The sequence below is a fragment of the Sparus aurata genome, chromosome 21 (assembly GCF_900880675.1).
Source record: "Sparus aurata chromosome 21, fSpaAur1.1, whole genome shotgun sequence".
In the NCBI taxonomy this organism is placed as follows: Eukaryota; Metazoa; Chordata; class Actinopteri; order Spariformes; family Sparidae; genus Sparus; species Sparus aurata.
This window is the reverse complement of record NC_044207.1, coordinates 16,937,287-16,952,803: the sequence shown is the minus strand read 5'-3', so window position 1 is coordinate 16,952,803 and position 15,517 is coordinate 16,937,287. Positions and strand designations below refer to the sequence as shown.

Genomic DNA, 15,517 nt, shown 5'->3' with positions numbered 1-15,517 from the left:
TGTATCGTAAAATGAAAGTGTAAAGTAACAAAATTAGGTTTTCCCTCCAACTCTGAAAGCCTCACTATATCCATGAACTTGATGGTGCATGTCTATTCTACAGGACTGCTACAAGGCCCTGCATTGAAATTCACCTAACAAAGGGTAATGTCCTGTGACCTATCAAGTTTTACAGCAGCTTTGTTTACAAGCTGATTCCACAGAGTTAATTGTTAACGCAGAAGATTGAGAGATCGAAAGACACCTACCTGCTGTAGGTGTCTTTCGATCTCTTCTGAGATCTCTCTTCTGCAAGAGAAGACAACAAGAGCACTTCCTCAAGTTGAGCAATAGAAAGTGAGGAGCACCAATTATGCTGACCTACAATTAAATGCCTCGTACAATAAAATCACATGAGTGAAGTGCTGTGTTGATGACTCAAAGAAATTCATCAGGTAGTTAATTCAGTGATTACATATAATACTACAGCCACATGAAATGTATGCAGACATTTACAACATGTGACACAGAAGTCTGTATGACGCATTGTGATGTAATCCGTGACGCACAATGGTGAGACTTAATGCACCGGGCTTCTGACACAGGCTAACTCTCCTCTCGTCAGAATTCAAAGACCGTTGCACATTGGCTTCACCCATATGATACAATGTCGATTGGCATTTAGTCTGGTTGAGTGAACATTTAACAAAACTCAGGCACCTCCATAAATTGCTATTGAAGTAGGGATTTACAATCACCTCTGGGGGGCCACCAATCTGTTCAGCTGCAAATCAATCTGGGAATGAAAGGTGATATGTATTACACTGATATGTATTACACAGAGTAGAAGAGACATACCAGAGTGCCACTTCCATTTGAATTTATTGGAGAGTGATTATTGGCGTTGTCGAGCTGCAGAGCAAGAAGAAAATGGCTTGTGCTACAAAGTGCTGGGCAAAGGGCCTGCAATAAATCAAAAAAGCAGGCTCAATGCAAAACAGACATTCATCAAATAAAAGCGACGGTGTGCATAACTTGACCAATCAAGTGGATGAAACGGCTTTCTGTAAAGTAGCACCAACCTTAGAAGCCATATGAATAGATAGAAACGGGTGATGCTTGAACTCATGTGATAAATGGAAGGTAATATGGAGTATCCATAAAAACATTAAAAAATCTCTTCAACTCACAGGCAAGCCTTGCAAATACACAGTTTTTTTGTTTTGTTTTTTCATGCATATTAAAAATATAATTATATGTTTGATTATAAATCACTACTGTTATCTTTGTCTAACTGAAATGCTTTTGATCTCTGTTGATTTTGAGGTAATGTAGTTTTAAAAAGTATAAATATATAAATAAGAAATCGTTTTCTTATTTTATTTAGACCAACCTGTAACTCCACAAAGCGAAAGATTAAGCAAAACTGATGGAGAATGATAATAATGATAATAATATCAAAGCTTTGTATTAAATTCAGGGTCTCTAAATAGCCTTGCCCCAGTTCACAGATTGAAAAAAGTTGTATTATTTGTGTTTGTTTACATTTTAGAGAGTTCAACCAATGAATTAGGCTACTGCATTATTAAAAATGTTTCTGTGCTATGGCAAAACATTAAATTAGCAATATAAACTTAGACACATTCTCAACAGCAGATGTGCATATATATCAAAAGGAAATTCACACTGTCAAGAAAGAAAGATGGCCTAAGATGTCACCACTTGACAGTTTGCTTGTGGACAGATGGTGCCATAAAATGACTAGGCAGGCAGGCAGCACAGAAGGCATGGATCCCCCCCTTACACCACACAGAGGACTTCAATTCAATTCCATCCACCCCCACCCTCACCACCCCCCTGGGCAGAAAGCCTGGTCTCCGCCAGTAAAAGACAAATAGAGTGAAGGCATGTCAGCAGAAAGACTGGCAAATACAGAGCTCCATAGATCAATAGCTGGCCAAACAGAGGCAGTTGTTCAGGCTCAGCTCAGTCCACGGATATATCATGGCTGGATTTTTAGCAACCAGAAAGAGCTGAATTTTTGAAAAATTAAGCATTACAGACCTATGGTGGAATGAAAACCTACTGTAAAGACAGGCTTTCTCACTGGTATTCCTCAACAAGTAAAGGCCCCTTCCACTTCTCCATAAGTTTTTTGTGTATTTATTATCTACAGGTTGCACTGAAGTAAGGGTATTTGGCCCAACTCTGTATAAGAGCGTAGGAGGGGGGTTTGAGGGCTTCATACTATTCAGCAGGTGTCTCCACTGTTCTAAATCAATTACCTCTAGTGAGTCAGTGCTTAGGGTAGGGGGGTATTATAAATCAGCTTGGTGTCAGGCCAGATTAGTGACTGTAACGGGCTGGTGGTGAAGCTCTTTGGCCAGCAGGGACCTTCCAGAGGTCTACATGAGAACCAAGCTGTGGCCTCTGTGCTCAGTGACAGAGCAGCAACTCCGGTAATTGTTTGCAACAATACTCTGTACTAAGGTTGGGCTGTATGAGGATGAATACTGGGAGAATGGCAGGGAATTCTCTACACCCTTTCCACTCTTTTAATATGCCTAATCATTGGAGAAAATGCAAATCAATGCACTGAACTGCCATGAGGCAGTACTGGATTTTTCAGGATTTTATCATTAATATGCTAAAATACTTTGATTTGCTGGGTATTTGATTCAACAGATTAGCAAAAACAGTTTTATGTTGGAGTTCATCCATAGTGTGCATCCCCTACTAGGGATACACTGATTATCAGTCTGGTAGGTTTTTGTGTGGATATTGAGCACTTTTTCGATTATCATATTGATGTTCCTGTTTTTGTCCAATTGCTCATAAAATAATTCAGTTTACAAATGAGCGACGTTGGCTCTTAGGCAATATCCTTACTCAATGTCCCGTCCATAACAATATCTGATTGGTTATACATCATGAACAATAGCCTATCAACTTTGAATCTGCAAAGTAACATGCAACCAAAGTTATCAAATAAATGTAGTAAAGAGGAAGTATAAAGTAGCAGAAAATTGAAATACTCAAGCAAAGTACCTCAAAACTGTACTTTAATACAGAACTTGAGTATGATCTTGACAAGAAGATTTTAATTTTTACTGCAAATGTATGTCAGTTACAAATATCAGTAATTGGTCTCTTTGATTACTATTAATCTGTATTGGAATTGACTCTGAATAACCCATATCTGTTGATCATTAGTAGCAAAATTCAAATTAGATGTTGAAGGATCAGCCAGACTGTAACTGTTTGAATTAATCAAAAACTGCAGTCATTCACACACTCGTCACGGGATGGATGGTTTTATCTCATTGCATGCTTGATTGCTAATCTAAGGATGTGCACTGACACTGACTCCATTTGACAGTGACTTTACATGCGCAGTGGCATTCCACTATTATTTCAAATGTGACAGTATTCAGAATTCAATATAGGTAATGTAAACACAATATTGTATTTGGATATTTCGGATTAGACTTTATTCCAAATGGAGCATTTTCCAATAAGATATGAGGTATGCCTTTTGCCCATTTTACAGGAAACTCTCTCCTGCCTCGCCAGTAAGTGTTTGAGGTTAGGGGAGAGATGCAAACACAAAAGAGAGAAAGAAAGAAAAGCCTGCATTTCTAGTCTGGAGGAGAAACTGCTTATAAACATTATATTAACAGGTTTTGGATATGCTGAAATATTTCAACTCAAAAGGGTGTTTTAATGAGTGGAGAGGGAGGCTCCGTTTGTTAATCGGAGTTGGCATGTCTGTTGATAAACTGGAATATTAGTGGGATATTCTTTTTCATTAGCAATGTAAACAACCTAGTAGGAATAATGTTTTCTGGAATATTTTGTGCATGTATATTAAGTCACTGTGGCCTACATTCACTTTATGACACACAAAGACCAAGACTTTTCATACTCCGCTGGATGTTTTTGGGCTTGTTTGTCTTCACTCAGAGCTGAAACGCACAGATGGAGCTGTATATTGACACCGCGGTTTTATTATTTCACCTTACAACGGAGCATGTAAACGACTCGGGGAAAACAATCCTCTGCGGTCCAAGGTACAGAAGAACAAACCCAGTGTTGACACAGGGAAGGGTTAGACTAACTCAGGGAAGGCTGGGAAAAGCACTTCGTATATAATCAAGCATTTGTGGTGGGAAACAGACATTGTACCTGATGGTGTCTGTGGTGAAGCATAAGGTTCTATTTAGAAAGGAGGACCCCTTAATGAGAAATGTGTTTGGGGGAATCTAAACATGTGCTATTCCTAGAATTAGCTTGTAACAAAAAGAAACCTGTCTTACATCATGAAAACATAAGACTCCTGGACTACCTGAAACAGTTAAGACCTAACAGATGTAACATGGGTTAGTTGCCATTTCAAATCTGAAAAAAAGGATCCCAAAGCTCTAATCCAACTCCTTTCCTGCCTTCTATTACAGACGGCTATCCTCTCAACCGCTGTCTAACTAGTGAAAAGAGGCAGAGTCTAATAAGCCGTTCTGTCTTTCTGTCAGTCTGCGTTTCTCTCCATCCCCCTGTTTCCTCCACCTCTCCCTCTCTCCCTCCCTGGCCATGTCTCCTTCTCTGTCTCTTTCTTTCTGTCTGAGCCCTGAGCCAGTCTGCTGGAGCAGATGGAACCATATATCCCCATTGCTCTCCGGAGGCCTGAGGATTTAAAATGTAAAAGAGATGAGTGCGGAATAGGCAGGGACCAGTCGATAAAGGGCAAGAGGAGTGGGAACTCTCAGCTTAGACCATGTTCATCAAACGAGTACAGTGCTCCTAAACACAATGACTGAGCTATAGAGCAATGAACTATGAAATATGTGGACTCTAAACTCACCAGTGACTTGGCATGTCTGTGCTTACTGAGCGTCTAATCCTTACAAGATATGAGCAGAGCCAGATAATGTCGTTCTATCGTTAACAGATGCCCATAGATTTTCCTCTGTCTATAGAAAATTCATTTTCTATTCAAACTAATTTATTACGTCCTTTACCAAGGAAAAGTTGCAAAGGTTTTCTGGTTCCAGCTTCAATGACAAGACAGTTTTTTTCTACTTATGCTGAAATTTAGATGAAAATTATGTATTTAATTGATTAGTCAATGAACAGAGAACTAATCTGTCTGTTATAATCACCAAACCATTTCAGCAAATAATAAAAAAATAAACCTAAAATTCTGCTTCTAGCTTCTTAAGTGTGTGGACTTGATTGAATATATTTTGTTTGTGGATGGTTGGTCAAGCAGAACAGCTGGTCCTGACCGATTGACTGATTAACCCATAAATGATTAATTGGAATCCGAAAAAAACACATGGGCTTTTGAAACACTTTGAAAGTCAAAATCAGTGCTTTTTAAAATATTTTTAAGGACTTCAACAAATATAAATTTAAGACCCCAAGTATATCGAATTAATTTTTTTTTTTTTTGATAAAATAGAAAGTGAACCTGAATCTCGAATGAATAGTGCCTGCTCACCATTGAAGACCATACAGCAATACAGCCCTGTTATTGCTCAGTGCTGACAGTTAAGCAATTGTGATTGAGTCAGGAAGTTTCGGGTGTGGTACGTGCCAACAATGCAGGCATCAGTAGAACCCCACATGTTGTCCCTGTGTACCACTGGGGCTTTTCAGATTTTACATGAACATCAGCAGCAATTATAGCCTTCTTAATTTCCTGCTGTCCCCAGTTATGTCCTAAACTTATTTTCAGTGTTTTAGCTAGCTAGCAACCACAAGTGATGATAACAAAAAGATCAAACAAAGCTTTACACCAACGTCCACAGGTAGCTTATGAAATGTCATCTTCATGTAGAACTAGCAATGACGTTGTTCAAAGAAATACCTATTAATAGGCATTTTACGGTAGGCTACAATTTTCCCAACAGCCTTAAAAACACACTTCTGCAAATGCAAAACCAACAACAACAATTAATTACCTCAATTCACTTGCTTTTATTTCAAGACCCTTTAAAGGAGCTGCGGGAACCCTGGAAACAATTTTGCAATTTATTACACCAACTTAACGCTGACAGCTACCAGCAAAGATAAACAGAAAATAATTAAACTGTTACTCCTAAGGCTTTCTCTTGAAGTTACCTTAGCTGGAAATGCATACCTGCCCACCTCACCTCAGACCACCTTACAGGTAATGAGAAAGTATCTGGACGCTGTATCTGTCGTCTGGGAGCGGATTCTGCTTCGCCCTCCATCTCTGGGTGGCAGTTTGACAGACAGCAGAAGTGAAGAACAACAGGCAGACGAGGTTGTGAGCAGTACAATCGATTGCCAGCTGACTAGCAAGCTCCATTATACTGACAGGCCGGAGCCACAACACGACGACCTGCACTCCACCAACGTCCTCATTACTACCTATGAGTCTCTCACTGGGACCAATCTCTCTCGCGCTCTTCCCGTTCTCGCTCTATGTTGCTTCTCTTCACAGTACATCTCCCGTAGCACAGTATAAGACTGAATTTCACTCTGTCAATCTGATGGACATGCTTTAAAGGAGGCAAAAAGCCACACCTAAGCCTCGGCACTTAGCTTCATGCACTAGGCAAGCATACAGAACAAAGACAACGCGGGGTAATACAATGTTCTTCAGAGAAATGTTCTTGAAAAAAATGAAGCCGAAGTGTACATTTAAGTCTGTGCAATCTTGAAGAAATGTGAACTGTCTGCGAGGGAAAACTTCTGCCATATCACCCTGTCGTTCAGCTATGCTATCTGCTCTCCTCACCCTTCGTCTCCCCACCAGCTCTTCTAGTTATTCTGAAATCCTTAGTCCTTGGAAGACTTATTTATACCATCTCCCTACCCCACCCCTCTCCCTCATAGTACAGCTGCAGATAGGATTTACCTGCAGCTGAGACAGCCTCCAGACTATCAATTACCACCAGTGTAGAGTCACTGTTCTGCAGCTTGACTAACAAGACATACACACACAGACACAGTGCACTCACACACACACACGCACGCGCGCACACACACACACACACACACACACACACTACACACACACACACCTACACACACACACACACACACACACACACACACCGATCTGTTGGACTCATCCACTTCTGAGCTGACTGGGGGATTTTACTGACTAATCAAAGAGTTGGGTGAAAATCCTCTTCAACTTAAACAAGAGCCTGAATCCATCCAATCAAGCTGCTATTTTGATCACGTGTGCAAGGGGAGCAGAAATTAATAAGTGAAGACACCAGAGATGCCATTTCAACAAAATAAACCTGCAACATTATGGAGAACTCAGGAAAACTTCAAAATAAGGCTGTTTCAAGAATTGCTATCACATGTTGAGAAAATGAATTAAGAACCTTAGATAACGGCAGAGCTACTGCGACAACTAAACGTTTGACTCAACAATATACCCATACGTTGTTCAAAGATGTGTGTGAAAGTGCCGTGCTTGCATTTGTAAATGATTACAAAGTTCGAAAAAAAACCATGCGAGCCCTCAATGTAGCCTATTTGTGTAGTTATAGCATTTGACTGGTCTGCTACGTGCTGAAAACAGAGATCTAACCAAATCCTTCCTGACATTTCATCTCACTCTCTGACAACGATTAGACTGAACACCAAGCCATTACACATAGCAGAAAGACACGCAGGGACAGGACCTGTCACTCACCCCACCAGATCCACCCTGACGCCTAAAGTGCTTCTGTCAGGTCAACAAATGAAAAGCCATCACAGCCAATGCTGCAGTCATCAAGCTGAAGTCATTCCATAGACTGGTTAAATGCTATCTTGCCAGGTCCTGTTAAACTTGGCTGAGCATGTTTAGGCTCAAGGCGTCACTTTTGATTCCTCTGCTTTAGTCCGTTGTTGATGCACCATCACAGGAGCTGAACAACCAGCCAGGAAACAGAAATCATGTAGGGGGCATAGGCTAACGCTCCATCACACAACTCGTATAAGGAATACAGCCACGCATGGTCACGTAGTCAGTCCATACAGCTCGGTGTAGCCTGTGAAGAAAGATCTGAGAAAGCAAATTCCTTTTAAGTGAGCCATCGTGTCTAGCCTCGGCAGCGGTGCAGTGATCATTAGGATAACATATTCGGGTCAAAAAGCTAATGAATGTGCATTAACAATGGACTGTATGGAGACTCTCTGTAAAGCACAGCACTTTGGCAGACATTCACAGATCCCCATCAAACCATTAAAACCACTTGATCCATGAGATACTGAGCGCTGGGATTTTTTTTTTAAGCACTGACAAATATGTGCAAAAAAGGACTATGCATTATTTAATTTACATAGAATTAGATCACCTTACTAGCAAGCTTCAAGGCATTTCCATGGTTTAAATCTTCATCTTCTTGGCACTTCAATTAAGTTTCCAAGGATGAGATGCAATGGGGCTTTCCTATGAACTATAAAGAACTGGTTATCCCTCTATCTCCCCTTTCCTCAACCAGTCCTCTTGTCTGACTGTCAGCCTAGGCAGCCAAGTCTCCCATGTTTACTAATGTAGAAGCAACCCCTTTATCAGGGAAGAGATTTGTAGGGAAGAGGCAGGGGATTAGCCATCAAATTACCAGGCAGACAGCATCCCTGCTCCAGGGTTGTGAAGCGGTAATCTCTGAGGCTGAGGGGGGAGATCCAGATAAAGGTTTGGGATTGGTGCCGTGGAACTCCAAACTCCAAACTGTGCATAAGTAAAATGTGAAACTTTCAGGGGAGCTATTTCTTCTTAGCAAGTTCGCCTCCTTTTTTGTGGTAACTACTTTAATAGGGCCAGATCATATATATAGTTTCTCCCATGTTGTTGGGCTTGGATGTGGTATCATTATATAGCCCAACACCCCCACAGTGTAAGACTTATGATAGGCGAAAGCGCTCAAACAGGAATGCTGTAGCTAGGCAGGGCTGGTGGAATTAGATTTCAGCAGCCTTGCCCACGGTTCTTCTTGCATTGTCACCCCCCTGCCCTCCCTTAAACAAGCAGTGCTCTCCTCAGAGAATACCCCCTGGACACAGGAATGTTTCATCAACGCCTCAGCCCCCAGCATCCTTACAGGGCCACAGTGGGCCAACAGGCGCTGCACAGGCAGGCTATAAATAAGTCAGGCATTATAATGGAACCAAATGAATCTCCATCCATCTTCCCAAAACAAGCCAGGGACCTCAGAGTTCTGCAGGAAGAAGAGTTATTGCCTGCGTTTGAGGACGAACCACAAGATGAACAAAAGCCAAACGTTGTACTGATGCTGAATACATCCCACTGTAAAACACGCAACACACGTGCCATTCTCCCAGTGTGAGCAGGTCTAAGCCTCTCTTTGAGTAGCCTGTTTGCGACTGTGAAGACTTATTATGCCATTATATGACACCTTATTGAAAGTGAGGAACCAGTCCTGCTTGTTGCTATTTGAGATCAGCAGCAGTGGACTGTTGAAGAAGAAGTTATAACTTTGGAAGATTTGACAGGAGGGCTGATAAAGTAATCAAGTACAATGTCGAGTCTAAGCCAGGCATTTGAAGAAATTGGGAAGCTGAGTAAACAAGGGGGGGGGGGGGGGGGGGGGGGGGGGGTAGAGGCAGAGGGATAAATCAGCCACATGACTATACTCCCAGAAGCAAGCACCAAATAAATCAAACCTACATTCAATTTTGTTTGCTTTCCTGCAGTTTAGCATCACAGTTATCCCCTCATACTCGAGAACAAGGTAAAGCTGTGACCTTTAATTCACAATGGCAGTCCAAATGCAACCAATTTGACCTCTCTGCAGAAAAAAACACTATTAAATACAAGATATTCTCAGCGTATCATAGACAAATTCACTGATATAACATCAAAGAAATGAACAGTAATCCCTGGTCTTCTCCTATTTTCAGATAGTAGCGTAATTCATGGTAGAATTTATATTTGCTATGGCTACGATGCAGTGTGTCCCTAACTAGCATCGCTGCACATTTCAAATACATAAGCACAAGCTTTGGCCCTGTCATAAATACATAGCACAAAAAAACCTGGCTGCCCCTGAAAATGTAGGCTTTTTCAATCAGTGTGGAGGCGTAATGGGATGATGTGGAATTTAAATGAGTTTTTGTGCAAGGAGGGAAATGTCCTCTCTGACAAAGCGGATTTGTGTTCCTGTTGAGAAGCCCATGGTTGTAATGTATAGAGTAACGGTTTAAATCAAAAGGTGCAAGGCTATGAGCACAAAACAGACCTCTGGTGGCTGTTGATAACTGGGCATGAAATGTAGATAGGTACATAAAAAATTCAGAGTAGAATGCATAGCGTAGAAAGAGAACAGAAAAGGACCGAAGGTAATAATAGAGCTGAATATGATCTGAGCCTGAGCACTGTGATCAACTCATGTTCCTTTAGGCGCTAATTGACAGCAAAAATAACATCACCTTCTCTAAAATAAAATTGTTTGTTTATTTGAACAGGGTCTCTTGTCAAAACCTCAAGATGTGTTTAGCAAGCCAGTGTAGATGTCAAAGCATAGACATAGACAGAGTTCAATCAAAAAAGCTCTCTGCTTGGGGCAGCTGAAGATAAGTGTTCGTGTCAAAACACTGGTGAATTTTGTGATAAAGAAACCCTTTTTTCTAAACCTTCTCCTCAGCACCTGTCACAATGAATGAGCAACTGTTTGAAAGAAAGAGGTGTCACAACTGAGACCAAAAAGTGACTATCAACACAGCTAACACATCACACATGCGGTGGCCGCTGATTGACACAGCACATTACGCAAGAGCATATCCAGCACACTCCCTCCCGACTGCATAAACATCTTATTTAGTAAAGATCAGAGGATTGACAGTTAGGCCTTGTCATCATAAAACAACTACTCATGACCTTGTCACCATCACGGAACACTTCCTGACATGAAAATAATTTAGAAAAACTTTCCTCTGCTGCCAAGTCTGAGGCTTAATCATAAATAAGTCTACACTTCAGCTACAGCGTCAAAGCTTTTAATTTTAAAAACCCGGCAGTAGCTGCTAGGCTTGTGTCTACCTACAGTATGCGTCAAAGACAAAGGTCTGACTCCTCTGACACAATCGCCTTCACAGACATTGATCTGTGATTGTAAGCAACCATTTTCATGTTCCAACTGGGACCGGAGTGACTAAGGGGATCCATCATGCGTTAACAGGCCATTACACATCACCCAATTCAGCGATGATGAGAAATCAAGTCCTATGGAAAAATCCATACACTCGGCCCATAATTACTTCTGAAGGAATCCGATGGGGAGAGAAACTGAATGACTGACTGCTCCAAACAGAGTAATTCATTCCAAAAAGAAAGACTGCAGTCATTAAAGTGAGGGATATTTTGTGTGTTTGGACAGGAAATCTAATAAGGAGCGGAGACATACAAATGACCGTAGTTATTTCCTCAGGTCACTTCCTAATATCACTTAATGTTTCTCTGGAACATTACCGGTGACAAAGAGACAGAAGTGGAATGACGGGTCAGTGGTGGTGAAGGTGGAGGTGAAGGAGGACGACCTCACAGGTCATCCAGTTTCAACAGACGAAGATGGCTGGCGTTTTTTTGTCTTGTTTGTTTATACTCCTGAGCAGCTGAACAGACATTTTAACAAGAGTCCATCTCGAGTTTCACCTCAAGGTCATATTTTTAATCAAGTCTCAGTTGCCACTCCAAGTCAAGTTGTAAAGTGAGGGATGTACTCCTAAAACATTAAATAAAAATGAAAAAATATAAACAATAAATAATGAAAAGCAAGCTCAGCTCAACTAAAAAAAGAAAACACTGTTTCTATTGCAGTGAGTCAGACCCATGGGGAAGTCTAGCCATTTCAAAATGCCAAACAAAACGAGACAAACATGTTGTCTACACTATGTTCTTTGAAAGCTTAAGACAGCTTTGATGAAAAAGAGCATGCTGCAAAAAGGAAATGTTTCTATCTGACAACAGCTCCTTGTGGTGAGCAACAAAGTTATTGAGCAACTACTGCCACATTTATTGTGACCAAGAACAAGATGAACTGTCCAGAACTTCTCATACAAGCGTATAAAAGTTTTATGTGGTAATAAAAAAATAAAAAAGTAAATTACAAAAGATTTAAGACATAATTACAGCCAGGGGGAACATTTCCAGCTGGTTTCTCTTTGTGAAGATAAGAGACAAAGGTACAGAAAGTTATCATGTGATGTCAGTAGAGTCTTTCCAAAAAATATCTTTCAACAAAGAACTAGCTAATAATCACAGTAAGAGAAAAACCAACAGAAAACCTCAAAATCACACTTGAGATACATGTATTACCAGTTACACTTTGTTGAAAACCAGGCCTAAACATTTTCCAAAAATGATCATTTCTGACTTGCAGAAATGTATCTGGGATTTCAAAGTCTTTCAGCGTCTCCTTCTAACTGGAATTCTTGTCTCTGTAACTTTACCCTCCAGATTGCCCAGGGAGATAAAGACAACTAGAAAAACAGGTTGTTTGGCCTCAGCGCCAGCCTAATGCAGTAGAACGGTAGGGAGCCTCACCTTAGCAGCAGTAGCTAGGGGACATTCTATGGCTCTTCTATTCAAAGTCCTCTGAATACGTAGGGGAGGGCTTGCACCAGACAGGGCAATTTGCCAGAGAGCCAGCCAATAGAGCTAAGCCAAGACGAGGTTAAACTATTGTTTTGGCTTAACAAGCAAGAGTGAGCAAGGACAAAAGAAAAGCGGACAAAAGAATAGTAAGAAAATACCTGACCATTGAAGTGTAACACATCAACTTATTTTGCTACTTTAAATGTAAGTTAAAAAGTATATCCTGAGATGAAAAACAACATCCTGGGACAGGGATCTAAAGACAAATAAAGTTCAGGGTCTGGGACAATCCAGCAAGTTTACAGCAAACCTGAGCCTCATCTTTTTTTTTTTTTTGAAATAACTTCTGTTTTCATCAGTGACAAGGTACAATCTGTGGTAAAAAAATTCACTTACCAATGCATGTCAGTTAGGTCCACTTAAATAAATTATTTTTTATTCCTTATTCCTGAGAGCGAGTATCCAAAATCCTGGGAAAGAAAATCCAGCAGTATCCACAAGAGATTATCCCTGAATGATGTCTTATAAAAAAAGTGTGTGAGAGAAAAGTAGTCTCCAGTTCCTGCTCAGTTATTCCATTCACAGCGTTTCATTAAAACAGATGAACTGTCTTTTTGGCTCTCCAGTAATACGTTTCCAGCTGTGGCTATACAGCAATGTGGCTTGAGGAGAGACCCTTCAGAGGCAAAGGCTGTTCACACACTGAGCTGTGTTCAGGGACTGACTGCAAGAAGCCAAACCCACTATGTGATGTCACTGGTGTCAAATTTCAGCGAGAAGAGGGAGGAGGCTGCAGGGCCCTACCTTTATGAACCTTGACCAATGAGAAACAATTCTGTGGTGCACCTGCATATAGGAAGAAAAGGTTTGAGGAGTACACGTGATGTTATGCATTCTCCATTCTCCATTATGTCTTTTCTGTCTACTACCTCTGAGGGGGCCAATGTGACATATGCAGGCTTATCCTTAACTGGACCAAAAACAGCATGTATCCCCATGTCAGTATCCCCGATTTTACTTTTTAAGGGAAGTCTGGTGTGTATTTAAGAATCAATTGGTGTAAAAAAAATTGTGACCTTGAAACAAACAAGCATTCCCAGAGGACTGCGCCAATATAACATGTCCTTTAACATGTTCTGGGGATAATTAATTTGTTTCTCTCTCTCTCTCTCTCTCTCTCTCTCTCTCTCTCTCTCTCTCTCAATGTCTCTCTTTTTCTCTCCGGCTCTCTCTTTCTCTTGCTGAAGAAAAAAAAGAACGAAAATAAATATGCAAAATCCTCATTCTTAAATCAGCAAGGCGTTGTGTACACACACACATACGCACAAGTCCCAAACACACTGGTTCTCACTCCCTCCGGTCAAACTCTGCTAGCCATGGAGCTAATCATCCACAACAGATGTTCAGAAATGTTCAGTTGGATTTATGACAGAGCTCAGAGGAACAGCCAAGTCAGCCTCTGGTGCTGTTTTTCTCTTCCGTCCTACAAGGACAAGGGATTGCACTGAGAGAGGATGTCAGCACAACCATTCTCTTCCCCCAAAATTCCCTCGCACTTTGAGATTCACCATCCGAGACGACAGCGCCTTAATAGATCACAGAGCCTCAGGACCTTGGGGAGAGGTTTGCTCATTTATCCCAATAATACTGTGTGGACTGTAACTTGACTCATCCAGCAATGCTTCAACAACGTTTCGCCCTCGACGTAACAGTGTTTTTTTTATACATTTCAGTGGCACTGCTGACGCTGCAAGGCCTGACCTGGTCTGGGACACATGCTTTTAGATGGAGCAATATATCATTTTCAATTAATTTAACCAATTAAATTATAAATTACAAACTTTATCATAATACGCATGTATTTTCTGCGAGGGAAAATAAACTTTAAGAATTGCCATACTGTTGGCTAGTGTAGTTCCTATTGATCTAAACAGGGCAGTCCAATCCTGCAAATCAGGTCTACATGATATGGTAGAAAGATCAGAATGTGAGTATTTAGATTCCGATATGATTCATGATTAGGGACAATGATAATTATTAACTCGCAATGTTCATTTTCACAAAAAACAAAAACAAAAAACAAAACAAAACATGATAATGGGATATTTGTTTAGGTCTGGACCAAACACAAAATGTTTTCTTACATCTGGAGAACATGATCTGACAACCAGTGCAACTCTGCTGTGATACAGCTCTCCATTATAATGCTACTTTGTCACACATTTTAACCTCTACCATGATTGGGATTATTGCACTTGGCCATGATTCAATTGTGATTATATTCCCATTAATTGCACAGCCCTATTGCAGACACAGTCATGACCATAGCAAAAGATATTCAAAGTGAAGTTCTAAAAAGCCTGTATGATGGTTTCACGCAAAGAGCAGCGATGTCGAATGTCTTCTAGGCTTAAACTCTGCTGTAGGAAATGGCGAAGTGCAATGTGTTCTAGATTTCTCTTTGTCGTTAACAATGGGAGACAGTCTGATTTTACTGGAGGCAACACACTGCACACAACAGACTTTTCAGCAAGAGAAAGAATTGTTTTATCTTTAACTTTTCCCTCTAGTTTAGAACTAGAATGTGGGCCATCTGATAAAAAAGTAATTCAATTTGTACAGCCTGACATATAAACATTTTCAAGCTGTTTGTGCTGCAATAATCTTACTAATAAAAATGGGATCTCAAGCATGTAACATGCACAAAAATTCAACCTTACATCTTAGGATCTTTAGTGAAGAGTTTCTGTGTTTTGGACTGTTTGTTGGACAAAAAAGCTATGAAAATGTCACTTTGGGCTCTGAGAAATTTTGATGAGCGTATTGTCAGTTTCATGGACTAAATGATTCATCAATAATTAAAATAATCCGCAGACCATTTACGCACATCACCCTACTTAGATCAAAACTATCTGTGAAAGCAGAACAACCAATCTGGACATTTTGGAAGCATAC

General features: G+C 40.6%; 1 protein-coding gene across 1 annotated transcript in view; it reads right to left on the bottom strand.

Annotated features, from left to right (window-relative positions):
- Window positions 1–13,283, bottom strand: part of LOC115571956 (receptor-type tyrosine-protein phosphatase F-like) — a 126,796-nt gene extending 113,513 nt beyond the window's left edge. The window contains 1 exon segment of the mRNA XM_030401646.1: window positions 12,959–13,283. The gene's annotated coding sequence lies outside the window, so the exon portion shown is untranslated.
- Between the last annotated feature and the right edge of the window lie 2,234 nt (window positions 13,284–15,517).